The 18,319-nt window shown below is 49.0% G+C and overlaps 1 protein-coding gene across 8 annotated transcripts in view; it reads left to right on the plus strand.

Annotated features, from left to right (window-relative positions):
* HSD17B12 (hydroxysteroid 17-beta dehydrogenase 12) overlaps positions 1-18,319 on the plus strand; it is a 267,862-nt gene that overhangs the window by 71,376 nt on the left and 178,167 nt on the right. For 3 of the 8 annotated variants that reach the window (XM_048483651.1, XM_048483650.1, XM_048483652.1), the window contains exon 4: positions 14,707-14,829. The exons of 4 other annotated variants lie outside the window; for them this stretch is intronic. The gene's annotated coding sequence lies outside the window, so the exon portion shown is untranslated. The remainder of the gene's footprint in view (positions 1-14,706; positions 14,830-18,319) is intronic. One more of the 8 variants, XM_048483653.1, reaches the window with a different exon arrangement.

The following is an 18,319-nucleotide window of genomic DNA, read 5'->3' on the forward strand; positions in this document are numbered from 1 at the left end:
GAGAACTATCTGGCCAACTTCTCATAGATATGGCAATCCTGAGTCTGGATTGCACCACTGTCAGATTCAAAATGGAACACTGGAATTCAAAAAGAAATAACAAATAGAAAAAGCCAATTTTGTAGCTTGGGCCAATCAAACACTCTCCACTTAATTTACCTCACAGGATTGTTGTGAGGATAAAATGGAGGAGTATAGAATTATGAAAACCCTTTGGGGTTCCATTTGTGGAGAGAAGTGGAGTATAAATCAAACAAATATATAAAATAAAACAAATAAACCTTTCTGCATAGAAAAATAAGAGAACCTATCCTCTTATCCAATGATTTCTAAGTTTATTCAGGAGTGTTTAACGAGGGACTTGTCAAAAGCCTCTTAGAAGTCCATGTAAATAATATCTACCAGATCCTTCTTAACCACATACTTCTTAAGCTTCTCAAAGAAGGTCAAAAGTTTGGTGAGGCAGCACTTCCTTTTGCAGATGCCATGCAGCCCTTCCTTTTCTCAGTAGGCTTTGCTCCTCTGTGTACTTAATATTCTTGTCTTTAAAAACTGATCCTACTAATTTACCTGGATCAAAAAAACCCCAGCCTTTAACTTGCTGGATTCTCTCTGGGTTTCTTCTTAAGAACTGCCTACTTTCCAGCAGGAGCATAATGCCCACGGGGATGCGGGGGTCAAATGACCCCGGGCGCACCAACAGGGGGGCACAAAATCACCCCACCCCTTTTCTCCCCTGCGGGGGAGCTGCCTAAAGATGAGCTGCAGCACCCATCCGAGCCACCTCCTTCCCTTGAGGGCTGGGGGCAGGGGCGGCTCGGATGGGCACCACGGTGGTAGGCTGGCTCCTGGGCCACCCATCACAACACCCTGCCCCCCTGCCTCCCTGCAGATTGACTTCTGCCCTCCCCAGGGCCTGGGGAGGGCAGGAGGCAGCCTGCAGAGAGGTGGGGGTGGCTCGGTCAGGTGTAATGGCACAGGCCAGCCCAGGAGCTGCCCTGCTGCTGCGGTACCCATCCAAGCCACTGCCGCCACCAAGTGTGGGAGGGCATGGGGGCACAGGAGGACGGGGTGCCCAGAGCAGGTGTTGTCCCTGGGCACCATTTCACCCCGATATGCCTCTGCTTTCCAGTCCTCTGGTACTGAGGCTGATTTTAGTGACATTACATATCCTGGGCTACCTCCTCACATGGGAAAGGTTCCTCTGCTCTAGAACTAGCAGTGATCAAAGTGGCATCAAGCAGGAATGATGTCTGTGTGTACTGTCCTTTCACTATTCTCTGTAGCCTCAACCTCTATGACCCCCACACACCCTTTACCTGCTCCTTTGTCATGTCAGCTAAGCAAGTTTCTCTTACAGCTGACCAAGCCCCCCTTTCCTCCTGCCCAATTAAATCTGCACTACGACTCAGCTAAAAATTGAACAGGGAATGCAGAAGATATTGTTAGGGTTGCCAGCTCCAGGTTGGGAATTACCTGGAGTTTTTTGGGGGGTGGCGCCTAAGGAGAGGAGAGTTTAAGGAGGGAAGGGACTCCAATGTGGTATAATGCCATAGAGTCCACCTTCCAAAGCAGCCATTTTCTCCAGGTGAACTGATCTCTGTCACTTGGAGATCAGTAGTAACTGTGGGAGATCTTCAGCCACCACCTGGAGGCTGTCAGCCCTACTTACCACCCCTTATCCAGACTGCTGTAAGCAGTGTCCACATGAACTCTATGTCTGTCTGCTGTCACATTTCATTTTCTCCTTTGAGTCAGAACCTTTGATCTGCTTTAAAGGAAGAAAGCCCTGGGAGCCCCCCAAGGCATGCTCAGAATGAGCAGAACATTGCATAGAAGCTCCAAAAGAGAAGTGCAAACTTGCATTCCATGTGAGGAAATAAAACATATGGAAGCTGCCTTGGTTAGAAGATCAAAAGTTTTGCATATGGATTTCTTCAGCTGTGTGCGATCCAGACCTGAAGACTTACTAGTTTTCATTACAGTTTGTTTCAGTTCTTTAAACACTCTTCCTCAAAACAGCAGAGCTTACATGACCACAAAACCTTCTAATTTTCTGTGTCTTTCCCTGGACAATGTCCCCACCAATTGTTAGCTGTCCTAATGTTATAATTCTTGCATAAATTCCAGTGGATCCTCTTGGCCACTGAGTTGTGCCTCTGTTCATACTCAGTCTGGGCGATCTTTTTGTTGAAGCTGAGTACATGATCTACAGTTTTATTGGCTTCCTTGCACAATCTGCACATTATATCATCTCAGGATTTTTCAGTTCTGACCTTGATCCTATTTGTCGATTTCAATTTCGAATACCTTTAATGGCATATAAATAGTTTAACATTAACATTGCAAGATAATAACAGCCTTTACAACTTCTGACAAGTTAAAATAACACCATTAAAAAATTTAGCCACCGCTTCCAACAGCTCGTAGTTGTGTCTGTTTAAAAGATATATAACCTTCTGTTTATCTGTAATGCCTTCACTTCCATGCAGGAAGGGGATTATGTGCTTCTTCCTATCTATCTCATAAAAAGGACAGTTCAACAGCATATGAGATACTGTTTCCACAGAACCCATCCCACACGGGCATTTCCTTTCTTTATGTGGAATTCCAAGGTGGCGTCCAAGGCTAAAGGAAGAAGGCAAGGCATTACACCTAGCTAAGGTGATTGCTCTACGCCACCGGGCCTCAACCAGGAGATAAAGGTACAATTAATCTATCCACAGGTTTTCCCTGAGAGATTCCTAATCACCTGCTCTTGAGCGGCTAAAATCAGTGATTCGGTTGCTAACCACAACCAGGACTTTTCAATGTCTTCCTTGTCCTTGATCTTCTCCAGAAATTGGCCATGCAATGCTTTGTTGTGCCAGCTTTCAGTCCTCATTTTAATCACATTTTTTCTGTACTCCTGTTTGGTTCTCTGGGCTTTCAGTAAATGCCTGTTCTTCACTGCAATCAATCCCTGTTCTTGACTTCCATTCACATAATCGGCCAGCACATGTTTCTCCTCCTCCACTGTTTGATTTATTTGCAGTAACCCCCTGCCACCAGATCTCCAGGGAAGGTATAGTCTATCAATTATTATTATTTTGTTTGATATCACAGTTGCCAGTTCTTTAGCTGGTTGTTGGCTTTTCATTACAATTTGAGCCTCACCCAAAGGTCTAGGAAGTTGTAGGGCCATGTCTCTTTCACTCCCTTCCCTTGCAGGCAAATTACCTAGCTTATAACACAAGCTGGGAGGCATGAGCTACGTTGTGTTTAAATTTCAGAGTGTTTGGTCCAGCAACCCCCCAGACCCTCCCTCACCTTCCCTTTCCTCCGCTAGGGTGGGTGGGCCATGTCCAGATGGCGGCCCCATCTTTTTCACTTCAGAGGCAGCGGTTTTCAAGGAAGGCATGGTTGTTTCCCTTGTATCAGAGGGTGTTGCTTTGACGGCCAGCAAATGGCGCTGTTGCGGAACAGAACTGTGGTTCCAACAGTCACAGATGTGGCATGTACACAATAACTGGCGCAGTTGTGACATGTACACCCAGGAGGTGTAGAAACAGTATGGAAACTTGGCTGCACGCGAATGCGACGTTGTGTGAAAATTTCAAAGCAATCGGTCCAGTAGTTTGGGAGATTACCTGCCAGCAGAGTTTGCTGGAGTTTGCCTTTTTCTTCTAAAAAAATCCACGGGGTGGGGGCAAACCAACACTACTGGCTCCGCTTCTTTTGCACATGGCCCTTTAAGAACCCAGGGAGCTGGCCTCGATCTGAGTGCCTTACCACCCTGCCTCTGCTGCCTGACTGGGATACCCTGCTTGCTCCAGTTCTGCCTTACCCAAGCCAGGACTGTGCGTGTCAACCAGCCTCATGGACAGCAGGATTCGCACTCTGGCATTTCTGCTGTGGAATGGGAAGGGTTACCTTATACTAAAAAAACAAGACAGCACCATATAACGATGTGCATTGAAAAGGGAAAGAGGGATTCCATTTGACCACCCCAAAAGGCTATGCTGGGAATCATTGGATCTGCATGGACATCTGTGTGGGTTGCGGACTGTTGGACAAGGACAACTGCCACAGCAACACGTGGCTGGGGCCACTAGTTCTATTATGTAAATACATGTCAGCTTTTGTTTTAATTACTACTACTACAACATATTCTATTACCTTGTATATCTTATCATTATGATTTTATAACTTTTAACCATAGTTCAATAAATCTTCTTATCAATGTTATGTTTTAATAATAAATCTTTAACAATTTTTCTTTCTGTTCTTACCCAATATTCAGCATTTCGATAAATTTATATGATTGTTCCATTAGCTATTAAATGCAGCTTCATGTCTTGCTTTATGATTAATCAGTTATATTCCTGATCAAAACAGTGTAAGAAATTTCATTAAATATAAACATTATATGGATGATTCAGCACAATATAAAAAACATAATTCCCACTTCTCATTAAACTCCTTTTTTGGCCATCTTTCTACAAGGTTAGTTAACTTAGCCATTATGACATACTCTTATGTTTTCTTCCCAGTTTTCTCAGTCAGGGCAGTTCTTTTTACTTTCTAACTGGCTGCAATTATAACTCTGGCTGCAGTGAGCAGGTATGAAAATAATTATACAGATTTTACTGGAAGATTCTTCATAAAGATGCCTAGTAGCACAGTCTTTGCATCTATTTGAAGTTTAATTTTCAATATTTTCTGTATTTCTATTTTTGTTTATTTCCACAGTTATTAAACTTTTTTACAAGTCCACCACATGTGGTAAAATGATCCTACCTCTTCCTGACATTTTCAACATGTTCTTTTGGAATTTTTATTCATCTTCATAATATCATTTGGTGTCATAGACCATCTGTAAAATATTTTATACCCATTATACCCATTCTCTCTCAAGGTATGATAAGTTGTGAATTTGACACTTGGGCAGCCCGATCCAGATGGTGGGGGCAGAACAGCCACAGGAAGTGGTGCAGGCTCTTTACGAGATCCTTGTGGCAGATGCAGATGCAACCTGTGCACTGCCAGTTGCAGTTCGGCCTGAGTGGAGCTCCGGGGGTATTCATGAATCTGGCTAATAAAATAATGCATGACCTGTTATTCAAATAGGTGGTGGTGTATTTGGGTGATATGCTGATATATACCAAAACGATGGAAGATCACATGAAACTGGTACAAGAAGTGTTAAAAAGACTAATGGTGAACCAACCAATTAGATTTCCTTGTGTACCCCACGAGGGGTTAAAGATGGACCCCAATAAAGTCCAGGATGTAGTGGGATGGGAGGTACCTGTAGGCATTGGTTGGAGGGGGCTAAACACTTGTTTGAGGTCTGGACGGATCACCCATGTCCCCGGGCGCATGCCTTTTGGTCACGTGGGGAGGTGCAAATTGCCCCCCACAGACCAAAGGCTTCCATGGGCTTCCACAGGCCTGCCGGGCACCCCCAAGCCCAGCAACAGGAAGTCACTGAAGACCAGGCAGGCTGGAAGGCGGCTGGCCACCACTGATAGTTTGAGTGGGGGGGGGGGTTCTGTGGGGCTGCCTGGCGCCTTCTGGCCCCTCCCTACCTGGTCTTCAGCCTCTTCCTGTTACAGGGCTGGGCTGGGCCAAGGGGCACCAGGCAGGCTCACGGAAGCCCCCCTCCTTTGCCCAGCAACAGAAAGTCAATGCCAAAGACCAGACAGGCAGGGAGGCGGCAGAGGGGCACCAGGCAGGCCCACAGAAGCCCCCTCCCCCTCGCTCAAACTCCATCAGTGGTCACCAGCTGCCTCCCTGCCTGCCTGGTCTTCAGCATTGACTTTCTGTTGCCAGACCAGGCCAAGGGGTGCCCGGCAGGAAGAGGCTGAAGAGCAGGAAGAGGCTGAAGAGCAGGCAGGCAGGCAGGTGGCTGCCGCCTTCCCTCCCTGTTGTAGGGCCGGGCCAAGGGGTGCCCAGCGAGCCTGCAGGATTCCAGCCCGGTTCACCACTTGTTCTGGGCTCTGGCTTGCTCTGGCTGGTGGCCAGAGGAAGAGGCCGGTGGAGAGAAAGTTGTAGGTGCAAGAAAGGTGGTGCGGGCCAAGCAGCACCTCCCTGCCACATGCCCACGCACCTCCCAAACCTCTCTGACTGACTGGCTCCCAGCAACGGCAGCAAGTCCCAGCCTCCAGGTACTGAGTGAGTATAGTAGTTTGTGCCTAGTTTGGAAAATGTTTTGCTGGGGGTGGAGGTGTAACAGACCTGTGCCCAGGTGTTCCTGCTCACTTGAATATTCAGATTCTCATAGCTGATTCTCACAGTCACCAGTTGAAAAGCAATTTCCTTTTGTTACTCATTTGCTTGGCCTGTTAAAATCAGGATTGTGTGTGTGGATTGGAAAAGCTGTGTGCCAAGAAAGGCTAAGTAAGGTATATCCTCATGATTCTACTTTGTCAAGTCCCTGGGAGGGATAAGGAACCGTACAGAGTATTAATGCTTTTTGCCCCCAACCACTTGAAATCTTTCTCAGACACCCTTCCACATTCCATGCGCACACACTAGTTTCTAAGATTTAATCTTTGTATTTTATTGTGATCATTCTTTATGTGTCTGTCATAATAAGCTTCAGTTGGAGACATTAGTGATGAAACTGCTTACAGTCCCATCTGAGGAGGAGAAAGACTCACCTTAGGAGGTAGCACAGCCTTGTGCCAATATTTTTGCTCCCTCCACCAGTGCAAGGGACAAATGCTCCAGTGGAGGGGGGAGATGCATGGGTAGGCGGTAGTCCTAGTTGCAGCAGAGCTGCACTGGCAACCAGAAAAGATGGGAGAGCAGGCAAGGGCATTCCTGAGAACAGAACTGACATTAGTTGGCTTCCACCCTGGGTTTGCAGCCAGTTGGCCCCAATGGAGGGCTTTCTGGCATCAGGGAGGGGTTTAGTGCTGCTTTTCCCCTCCCCATGCTTTTGGAAAGCCCTCTGGAGACAGCAGGGAGGTGCAGCAGCGGCACCATCGCCAGCTGCCTCTACTGTCTGAATTGCCCTGTTAACCTTTTTTGTGTTTTTGCCCAGATTTCAAAAAGCCCTCTTCTGATCACGTGAATGTCTTTTCAGCTAATACCATTCTTCTGCTCCAGTTTTTCTCTCCATAGATAATTGTGTATTCCCACTTTCAAGTCTGCAATTCCAATTTTATGATTCTCTGTTTTGAATTTTTAAGCCAGTCTGCCCAGTTTGGTGATGGGCAGGATGTAATTTTTTTAAAAAATAAATAAATACAAGTCCAGCTGCTTGATAATGTAACTCCAGTGGGATCTCTGACATTCACAGGATTTTTACAGGAGAGGCAGCAGTCTGCCACTGGAATGGAGAGCTTCAAGTCCACATGCGAATAGAGCAATCTATTCTCACTTGTTTGTATCTCAGCTCTTGAATGCAATGAAGAGCACTGCAGACTGAGGAATGCTTTCATCTGTTTCTTTCCAGCTCCGTTTTAATCCTTCCATTAAATTTATACCAGAATAAAATGGAAATAAATACAGATTGGCTGCACTGAGCACATTTTATTGTTGGATTCCTTTCCACAACAGCTTCTGCAATTGAAAAGTCAAGATCTCCAAGCTAATAGATAACTAAAATGTCTTCTCATAAACATCTGCTCTAAGCTTTGTAGCAATGGTTAGTAGTATGAAAGACGTTAGTAGTATGAAACACCAAGGAAAAAAAAGAATCTGTTTGGTAATATGAATTCAGCAAGTGGGGTGTTGTGTGGTTTCTGGGCTGTATGGCCGTGTTCTAGTAGCATTTTCTTCTGATGTTTTGCCTACATCTGTGGCTGGCATCTTCAGAGGAAGAGGAAGATGCCAGCCACAGATGCAGGTGAAGCATCAGGAGAAAATGCTACTAGAACATGGCCATACAGCCTGGAAACCCCACAACACCCCAGTGAATATGGCCGTGAAAGCCTTCGACAATACAATTCAGCAACTGCTTAGAAAAAATAACCCTCAAATGGATAACAAAATGGAGTTGATAAAAATTAGTCTGATTTGTTCATATATACATGAGATTAAAATAACATTTTAGTTCACAGCATTTTCCTTTGTACAGTTTTGGTAATGCTAAATAACTTTTGCTTTCAATTACCAACTCTAATCATACCATGTAGGCTATATGTATGCTATAATTATTATTATTTCCCTCTTACAACTATCTATGCAATTAAGAAATGAAGTAGATTGTTCATTGCAAAGGAATATCATATCAGAATATTGGAAACAACAGTGGCATCCTGAACTCATGAATAGCACATTCATTATTGGCATTAGCTGACATGTCTAAATATTTTTAGCATTCACAGATCTAAAATGCACAAACTTACTTTGAGAATGAACAGAACTGCTGTAAACATTAAACATTTGTTTAAATATGTTTATTTCTGCATAAATAATAGGGGCATCTTGTAGTCGTGCCCGCGAGGTCAGCGCAAGAACGAGACGAGACGCGGTGATAACATCTGGTGGAGAGTGCCAGCAGCGGGAGCGCGGGTGTCCGTGTTCCTAGCGACTCTCCCGCGTGCTGGTTCTTGGCACCTTTTATTATGATTCTAGCGGGGGCGTATAGAGGGGCGGAACGGGGGGGATTCCGGGAGAGCGGGAGACTGAGAGATCATCATGTGATGCATGATCTCACCTGGCTGCTACGTGCGGAGAGGAGCATCAGCGTCTGGGCCTAATCCTCACCTGGGGGCAAGACCATTGTCCCTTTGTCCGGGACACCCGGTGGTTGTGAGCCAGGTAGTTCATGACCCGTGACTCATCGGGGGATGAGGGGTGGGGGAGCGGTGCGACCAGAAGGCCGTAGGAGCGCCGGTGTTCCAGCGCTCTACTTACGGTGCTGCTGGGTCAGCAGTTCATCCCTACATCTCCTCCTTTTTTACATTTAGAAGGGAGGCCGAATTGTTAGGGGGCGATTTAAGGGGACGCTCGCCTCCTCCGCCGTTTGGCCAAGCTGGCCGAGCTGCTTGTGTAACATGAGAACTTGGTTGCGATGCAAGGGAAAGTCGAGGGGTTTCTTACACATGTTACAGGCAATATTAGATACACATTGAACGAAACAAGATCCGACGATGAGGCACATAATCAAGCCAATGCAGAGCTGTACAATAGCACTCAACCATCCCCCCGGTAGCCAGCTCCAGAGGGCTGACCACCAGTGGGGCAAAACGTCATACTTCAGGCTAGATACAACATCTTGCAGTTCACGCACCTTCATATGAATCAAATGGGAATTATCAGAAAGATTAAAACAACACATATTATGTACATTCTCACAACCTTGGTGATGTAATAACAACAAATAATCAATAGCGGCACGATTATCTAAAGTCGCTTGACGAAGTTCCTGCTGCTCGAAGGCCAGGGCATCTAGTGCAATGGATGTGGAGTTGATGGACTTCGAAGGGCACAGAGCCAGCCGGCCAATGGTCTTGGCGTTGTAAGAAGTGAGTCCGGGGACTCCCACTAGGGAGGTCGCGAGGGAGAGCGAACTCCGCCGGAGAGGGCAAACCGCGCTCGCTCCGGCAAGAAGGGTCGAGGGGCAGAGTGGAGCGGCGGCGGCGGCGCCCGGGCTCCCGGGGTGGAGCCTGAGGCAGGACGATGGTGAGGCAGCTAAGGCAACAGAGAGTCCCGGCAGAAAGCCGAGCAGGGATGTAGTTGAAAGTTCTCTCCCCGCAAAGTCCAGAATCAACCCTTGGGGAGCAAGATATTTCCGCACACGGGGAATGTCCTCCGTGTGCATGCAGTTCCAGTTGGCCGAGCCGGTGAATGGGCCCGGGTCGGTTTCTTGTCTTGTCGCGCCGGCAATGCGGGCGCAGGTGTTGGACTTGTGATTAGCGACAGTCTTGGTGACAAGGGAGAGAGCGCCAGCCGGAGGGTTTGGACGACGGGTCCCCAGTCAGCTCATAGAGTACTTGATGGACGAAGCATTCATAAAGGGGCTTAAGCCAGACTCGCTAGGAAGTCTCCAGGGGCTTTGCAAACGGGGAGCAGGCAGGAGCTTAGCAGGCTCCCGACTCCTAGGTACTGGCCCAGGCAGAAGGACGAAACGTTGGCAGCGGCAGCAAATTGCTCCCAGATGTTGGTTTGGTCAAAGCTCGTCAGGGGGTGGCCGACTGCCACTGGCAGGAGGCAGCAGAGCAGGCAAAGGATGGTGGCCGCCGAGTTGGCAGTGATGATTGCAAAGAGGGCGGCACAGAGATTCTCAGGCGTCTCGGGGTGGCCTTGCTGGCGCAGCAGCTCTTGAGCTTGGCTGGCGGTCACCTTGACATTCCCCCAGGTCATCCGGGTCTTTGGACCGTCTGGGCGTCAGTGGCGGCGTTTCCGTTGAGGCCGCTGGGCGGGATCCTCCAGAGAGATTCGTTCCATCTCTGGGATGGGGTTGGTTTCCTCCTGGCGCCATTCCATGGGCTGGCCTGTCATGGCGAGTCGGGATCCACAGGAGATCTGTAGGAAGAAGGACTGAAACACATCCCCTTCCCCAGGTTATAGGAGGGGGCCGGGTCCTGCCAGGCTTGGAGAGCCGATGGCGGGAGGTCAGGATCAAGTTTTGTTGGATTTTAGTGTTTGATATAAGAAGACTATATACGAAGGCTTATCCTGCAGCCTGCGTAGGGGTTGCTTTTAATGCGCTCTGTTGGGGGGGGGGCGCCTACTCCTCTTTCTTTAAGTTGTTTGACAGGGAGGGCAGAGGGTAGGCGATCCCGATGGGAGCTGGCTTCAGAGCGTCATCAGGGTGTGCCAAGTCGAGGGTCCGAGCCTCAAGGGAGGAGGGGGCGAGCGGATCCTGGGGGAATTGTGGGTATGCATGCTAATTTGCAACACAAAGGGGATTTTGGGAGCGCTTTTGGGGGTGACGAATACATCAGGGAGGTAAGGCAATTAGGCAATAGGGGTGGATTTCCACACACAAAGACAAGGGGGGTTTTTCTTTGCGAGGGGAATGTACTTACCGTGATCTTGGTGGTTAACGCAGGAAGGCTGGAGTGGTGCTAAATTTGTGACCGAATTGTCTCAGGGAGATGCTGCTTGCCGAGACCGCTCCTTAAGGGGCGGCTTTGGCCAAGCGCATGGGCCTGCACGCTGAATTCATACAGCTTCCCTGCGCTTTGGCAAACACCACCCACCCAAATCATGAGTGGATCTGTGTTTGCAGCAACCCCTTGAGTTGGGGCCTGTCCTGGCAGTGCTGCGGTACCAGGATGGGCCCAGATTTTAATCCAGGGAGGGCCAGTCAGCCAATTGGCCCTCCTGCCTTTGCTGGTCGAAGAATAGAAGGGAGAGAAACGGGAGGGAAAAACAGTTTCTTTGCGGGAATTCGAATGTGAATTTCAGAAGGCACAATCAGGGTCAATGCCCTATGTGATGGGTTTATCCATCCCAGACTAAGGTCGTTTTGACCTGACTCATGAGGTCCCTTCCCCAGAGGTTGACATGAATGTCCAGAACGATGGGGCGGGCAGTGAGCGGCCGCTCAAGCCCTGGGCTGTGGACCGTGAGCGGGCGGATGCTCCGTCTCGCGGTTTGTTTTCCCCCCACCCCCCAGATGTGCGGACAGGTCTCGGTTGGCCATTGGTCAGGCCACTCGGCTGCCCTGATGACAGTCACATCAGCGCCGGTGTCCACCAGGCCCTTGAACAGACACCCCTCTATGGTGAGCTCCAGGTACGGGCGGGAGCTTCCGATGGGTGTTTCCACCGCTGCGATGGTGGTGTTAGCTGCGCCCTGATGGCTGCCGGGGCTCGTGGCCTTTATTGCATTGGTGGCGGGCAGCGCATGGGGCAGGAGGATCAGCTGTGCGCAGCTGGTTCCGCTGGGTAGCTCCTGCGGGATGTTTGTCCAGACTTGGAGGTGGATGGGTCCCTGGTGCGTGGAGTCGATGACTCCGTGGATGATGAACAACCCCTGCTCAGCTGCGGAGGCCTTTGGCAGCACCAGCCCAATGGTCCCCATTGGGATGGGGTCGCTATACTGGGTTGGGGCGACGAGGACCTCGTGGGGGAACTTAAAGGAGATGGGCTGGGTGCATGTGAGCGAGATGCCACGAGAGGGGGGTGGTTTGGGTGTGGGTCTTGGTGTTCGGGGCTGCTCTAGTACTCTCCCCCTTGGTCCTGGGCTGGGGAGATGCCCGGGCGCGAGTTTCCCGACGGGCAATCGCTTTTCCAGTGGAAGCCTTTCTGGCACTGGGGGCATCGGGTTTTTGGCGGCCTCGGGGGTCTTTGTCTCCTGGGGGGGATCCTCCTCCATCGGGATTGTAGGCCCCCCCGCCGGGCTGCCTACACTCCCTCCGGAAGTGTCCTGATCTGCCGCAATTGAAGCAATCATCCTGGGGCTGTCCCCTGGCGGTGGAGAGTGCTGCGGCGAGGAGACTAGCTTGGTGGGCGGAGGATCCGATGTCCTGGCAAGCCTTAAGCATATCGGCCAGTTCAGGATCTTTGCCTAGGCCTGTGATTGCTCTGCGGCACTCAGTGGAGGCGTTCTCCTTGGCGAGGCGCATGAGGAGCTCGTTTTGGGCCTCCTCACTATCTACCTGCCTCTTGAGAGCCTCCTGGAGCCTGTTCACAAATTCAGCGTAGGGCTCTTGGGGTTTTTGCCGGATGGCGGAGAAGCTTTGGGTTGGCTGGCCGGCGTTGGGAACCTTGATGAAAGCCTTGTAGGCGCACTCAAAGGCGACCGTAAGGGTGGCCTCTGGCAGGACCATCTGATCGTTGGGGTTGGCGAAGGCATCAAAGCCGTAAAGCTGCGTGGCGGTGTAGGCGCCGCCCGAGGCGGCTCCCCTAGCGAAACATTGCTGGCGGAACTCGCTTTCCCAGATCACATATTGTGCAGGGCTCAAAAGCATGCGAAAAGTGGTCTTCCAGTCATCCGGAACCATTAGGTGATTCCTTGCGACTGCTTCTAGCATGCCTCTCACATAGGGGCTGGTGATTCCTACGTCTCGCATCGCTTTGCGGAGCTCGGTGAGGATGTTATAACCTAAAGGGCGGTACTCGACAACCCGCCGAATAACGCCACCCTCCCCCTTGGTATCCGTTGGAAGTGAAGGGGGCATAGGGCGAGGATATCGGCATCGTCTTCCGTCAGGGTTTTCCTTTTCGCGAGGTCGCGGGCTATCGTTCTGCGAGGGTTTTGAAACCAGCGCCATTACGTGGGCGCTGACGGAGGTGCTGTGGCTTCAGAAAAAGAAGGCGGAGCAGTAGAGGGAGGCGGCGAGCCGCGGGAGAATTTGAAGGAGGTGGGGAGGCGCAAGGGCAGAAGGAGGACAGGCGTCCAATTTAGAGGATAGAGAAAATTCGGGGGTGAAACTGAAGCTGAAGGGTCGAAAGGAGGCGATCTACAGCAAAGGGAGCCATAGACCTGCAGGCTGATGGCGACATAACACTGTCTCCGATCGCCAGTAGCAGTGACATCGGCGCCCGAGGCTCTGTCGCGAAGAGTGCGCCGATGTTTTCCCAATCCTTAAGATTCAATGTCCCCCCCTCCGGGTACCATGGACATTGAGCTTCAATCTCCTCAACCAATTTGCGCAGCTCCCCTCTCTTTATGGAGACCCTGCCGCATTTCGCTAACGCTTTTAGTTCGTTAACATGCTTGTCATAAGCCCTGCTTTTGCAAGCTCCCATACTTACCGGTGTTTCGTCGGACGAGAGAGTGTCCTAGAACTCGGGTCCCTGGATGCGCCGATCCAGCAGACGGGCGATACCGACAGGTGGGTCCCTGGATGCGCCGATCCAGCGGACGTCGGTACCGCGGCCCTTTCCCAGGCGACGGTAAGCAGGGTGGAGGTTCGAGGATTCCCGGGTTTCGGCACCAGCTTGTAGTCGTGCCCACGAGGTCAGCGCAAGAATGAGACGAGACGCGGTGATAACATCTGGTGGAGAGTGCCAGCAGCGGGAGCGCGGGTGTCCGTGTTCCTAGCGACTCTCCCACGTGCTGGTTCTTGGCACCTTTTATTATGATTCTAGCGGGGGCGTATAGAGGGGCGGAACGGGGGGGATTCCGGGAGAGCGGGAGACTGAGAGATCATCATGTGATGCATGATCTCACCTGGCTGCTACGTGCGGAGAGGAGCATCAGCGTCTGGGCCTAATCCTCACCTGGGGGCAAGACCATTGTCCCTTTGTCCGGGACACCCGGTGGTTGTGAGCCAGGTAGTTCATGACCCGTGACTCATCGGGGGATGAGGGGTGGGGGAGCGGTGCGACCAGAAGGCCGTAGGAGCGCCGGTGTTCCAGCGCTCTACTTACGGTGCTGCTGGGTCAGCAGTTCATCCCTACAGCATATGATTACTGGTGATGGGCAAACTCTCTGGCTTGTTTCAGAATTCAGCCAACTACTTCTGAACTGCGTCAGAGTTTGCCCCCAATATATTGGAGAATGGTTTGGTTTTTGTTCCACACTAAATTCAATAATCCTATTGTGCCTAAAAACCTCCTTGAAAATGCTTGTTTTGTGCTTGAATTTTCTGAAACTGGGATCAGATTTCACTTAGTCAGGAAAGGGTGGGATAAAAATTAAATGAATGAATGAATGGATTTGCCCCTCCATGCATGCATGAAGTGCTTTGTGGGTGCACAGTATCTCTTTACAGTATCTGCAACAGAGAAGGTGGGAAGGGGGAAGGGGGTGGGAGAGAGGGAGGCCTGCTGGATGGGTACCATTGTTGCCTGACAGAACAGCTTCATCTTACAGGCCCTGCAAAACTGTACTGTGTTGCACAGGACTCAGGACTCACTCGACAGAGAATCCCATCTGATATCCAGGGAGATTTACCCAGCCACCTCACGAATCTTCTTTCATTGAAGAAAAAAGCAAGTAAACCTTTATACATATAAATGTTCAAGCTAATAATATTGAATAATATTGAAACAGTAGTGTTTTTTTCCTTGAACTTAGTTGGAGTGCTTTAAAATTATTTTAATGCTAATTTTTAATCATTTTATTTGGTGATTTGTCACCAGACATCTTTTTTTTTAGAACTCTTTATGATTTTGGAAGCAAAAATGCATAGCTTGCTGTAAACAAAATATAAAAGACAAATAATGACTCAAGTATTCCATAGCACCATGAAAAAGGGGAATGTTGGTATGGGCTCAAATGCTCCCCTCCCCCCCATACACACACAGCCTTTTTTTTGGTAACTTGCTTTGAGAAGGTTTTCAGATGAAAAACAACAAATAAACTCTTTACATGAAAGAAATGAATATGAAAGAGTAGCTGCTTTCTTCCATTTCTGTAAACCAACTAGGCCAAATTCAACATGTGGTTTAGCTTCTTCAGTTCTTTGTTGGATTTTGACTTTGCTTTTCTGAGATTTCCTTTGTCTAACAGTAACAGGAAATAGCAAAGCTATAATTTGTATGTTTCTGTGGCTGTTTCCACGTGGAGGCAGAAAATGTAACTGCCACTGAGGAAGCAAGCGAGAACAAGGTGCAAGCACATGGGGACAGAATCCGCACCTCCCATACCCATGCTGCTCACGGTTGTCACCACCTCGTGTCCTTCTCCTCTGTCATGACAGCACAGAAATACTGACATGGTGACTTCCTACCACTTGGCAAATACTCATTTATACCCTCCCATGAATAGGTTGTTTGGAGTTCACAGCTGAACCTGGCTGTATCTGTTATGTTTCTGTAAAACCTTAAAGGGTTGAAAGGGGGTACAAAGCAAGTAGAGTTTAGAGTCTAGCTCCACCTCATTCTCTGGATTGGTTATGAGTTTAACCTCCACAAAGGTGCTTACCTTCAGCCACCTCACTGTTTCTGCTTTGAGCCACAGCAAAGTGGGTAGGCTTGAGGTGTTATTGAGTAAGGGGAGAGGGATTGGTCTGATTTAAAGAAGACAGCTTCAGCAGCCAGACACATCATGTTCAAAATGTGCATGACATCATGTGGAAGCAAAAAAAATGTTCCTGCTGAAGAGGAAGATGGAGTAAAAGCTCTGTGCAGAAGGCATTTATTTGTGTTTTTACTACAGTAGTTGTAGCATGGACGTAGGTAAGAGGGGGTTCTCGGGTTTGAACCTCCCCCCTTCATGTCCAAAGCTCCGCCCCTCCGTTTGTGGGTTTTAAAAACATTTTAGTGCTTTTTCGGTTTTTGGCCTGCAGGGGGCGCATTGTTTGGGCTAGCACAGGGGTAGGGAACCTACAGCTCGAGAGCCGCATGCGGCTCTTCTGCCCTTGCATTGCTGCTCCACGAGCCAAGCCGCCGGCCCCATCCTTGCCCGCCCTGCAGCCAGCAGGGCGGACGCATCCATGTGCTTCTCAGAATGAACGGAGTAAAAGGTAAAAAAACCCCAATATACACAGTGTTATCTTTATTTTAAATGTCAAAAATTATTTGCGGCTCCAAGTGTTTTCTTTTCCCATGGAAAACGGTTCCAAATGGCTCTTTGAGTGTTAAAGGTTCCCTACCCCTGGGCTAGCAGCACCAAACTTTCAGGGATTGTTTGGGGGACTCTCCTGATGATACTACCCGGGTTTGGTGAGGTTTAGTTCAGGGGTTCCAAAGCTATGGACTCCCAAAGGGGGTGCCCCATCCTCCATTGTTTCCAATGGGAGCTAATAGAAGATGGGGGCTACACCTTTGAGGGTCCATAACTTTGGACCCCCTGAACCAAACTTCACCAAACATGGGATGTACTATCAGGAGAGTCCCTTATTGATACCATCCAGGCTTTGTGAAGTTTGGTCCAGGGAGTCCAAAGCTATGGACTTTCAAAGGGGGTGCCCCATCCCCCATTGTTTCCAATGGGAGCTAATAGGAGATGGGGGCTACACCTTTGAGGGTCCATAGCTGCCATCCCCAACCTCGGAGAGCTGCTTTTATAAGTGCTAGGCTGGGGGCGGGGCTTGGGGAGGCATGGCCATGCCCTAGGGGTGGGGGTAGCCCCACCCCCGAACTCCCCCCATAAAACATCTATACCTACGTCCCTGAGTTGTAGTATTAAAATCATCCCTTTGGGACACTCACTTCAGATAGGTGTAATGAACGGAAGGACACAGGTAATTTCTGCTGCTGGTAATAACCAGTGAAGAATCAAAATAAAGAAAGAGCTCAAAGAAATGTTTGCTGTAGACAAACTGTGTCTGGCTGCTTGTAAAACAAGTTGATTCTTCTAGAATCTAGAAGAAGTGGAGGAGGAGGATGGGTTTGGATTTGTACCCCACCTTTCTCTCCTGAAGCAGGTGGGGCTGAGAGAATCCTGAAGAACTTTGACTAGCCCAGGGGTAGGGAACCTGCGGCTCTCCAGATGTTCAGGAACTACAATTCCCATCAGCCCCTACCAGCATGGCCAATTGGCCATGCTGACAGAGGCTGATGGGAATTTGTAGTTCCTGAACATCTGGAGAGCCGCAGGTTCCCTACCCCTGGACTAGCCCAAGGTCACCCAGCAGGAATGTAGGCAAGCAGAAACACATCTGGTTCACCAGCTAAGCCTGTGCCACTCAGGTGGAGGAGTGGGGAATCAAACCCGGTTCTCCCGATCAGAATCCATCTGCTCTTAACCACTAACCATGCTGGAGGAAGTACCTGATGATCATTGCCCAAAATAGTAGCTAGAATTCCATCTTCTGTTGGGCTTAATTGTATCACAATTGTAATGTTTAGAAGTCCTAAAGATTTTCCTAAAAAATCTTTCAGGAAATAATTCTAATTAAAGTAAGAATCAAAGTTGTTGTCATCAGTATTTACCCTCTAAAGTTACTTTAGTATTTACCCTCTAAAGTTACCCTCTAAAGTTACTGTTACTTTCATAGCAATATTGAAATGACCTAGGGGGGACCCGGGAAATTATAGGCCAGTCAGTTTGACATCTGTTCCTGGTAAATTAGTAGAATCTATCATTAAAGATAAAATTATAAAACATGTAGAAAAGCAAGACCTGCTGAGAAAGAGTCAGCATGGCTTTTGCAGAGGCAAATCCTGTCTTACAAACTTACTAGAGTTCTTTGAGGGTGTAAACAGGCATGTGGACAGGGGTGAACCGGTGGACATTGTCTACTTGGATTTCCAAAAGGCTTTTGACAAAGTTCCTCACCAGAGACTGTTGAGAAAACTCAGCAATGAAGGAATAAGAGGAGAAGTCCTCCTATGGATTAAAAACTGGTTGAGAAACAGGAAACAAAGAGTGGGTGTAAATGGGAAGTTCTCACAATGGAGAGATGTCGGGAGTGGTGTCCCCCAAGGATCCGTTTTGGGACCAGTGCTCTTTAACCTATTCATAAATGACCTGGAAGTAGGGGTGGGTAGCGTGGTGGCCAAGTTTGCAGATGATACCAAATTATGTAGGGTGGTGAGAA

Source organism: Sphaerodactylus townsendi, linkage group LG02 (genome assembly GCF_021028975.2).
Source record: "Sphaerodactylus townsendi isolate TG3544 linkage group LG02, MPM_Stown_v2.3, whole genome shotgun sequence".
Lineage (NCBI taxonomy): Eukaryota > Metazoa > Chordata > Lepidosauria > Squamata > Sphaerodactylidae > Sphaerodactylus > Sphaerodactylus townsendi.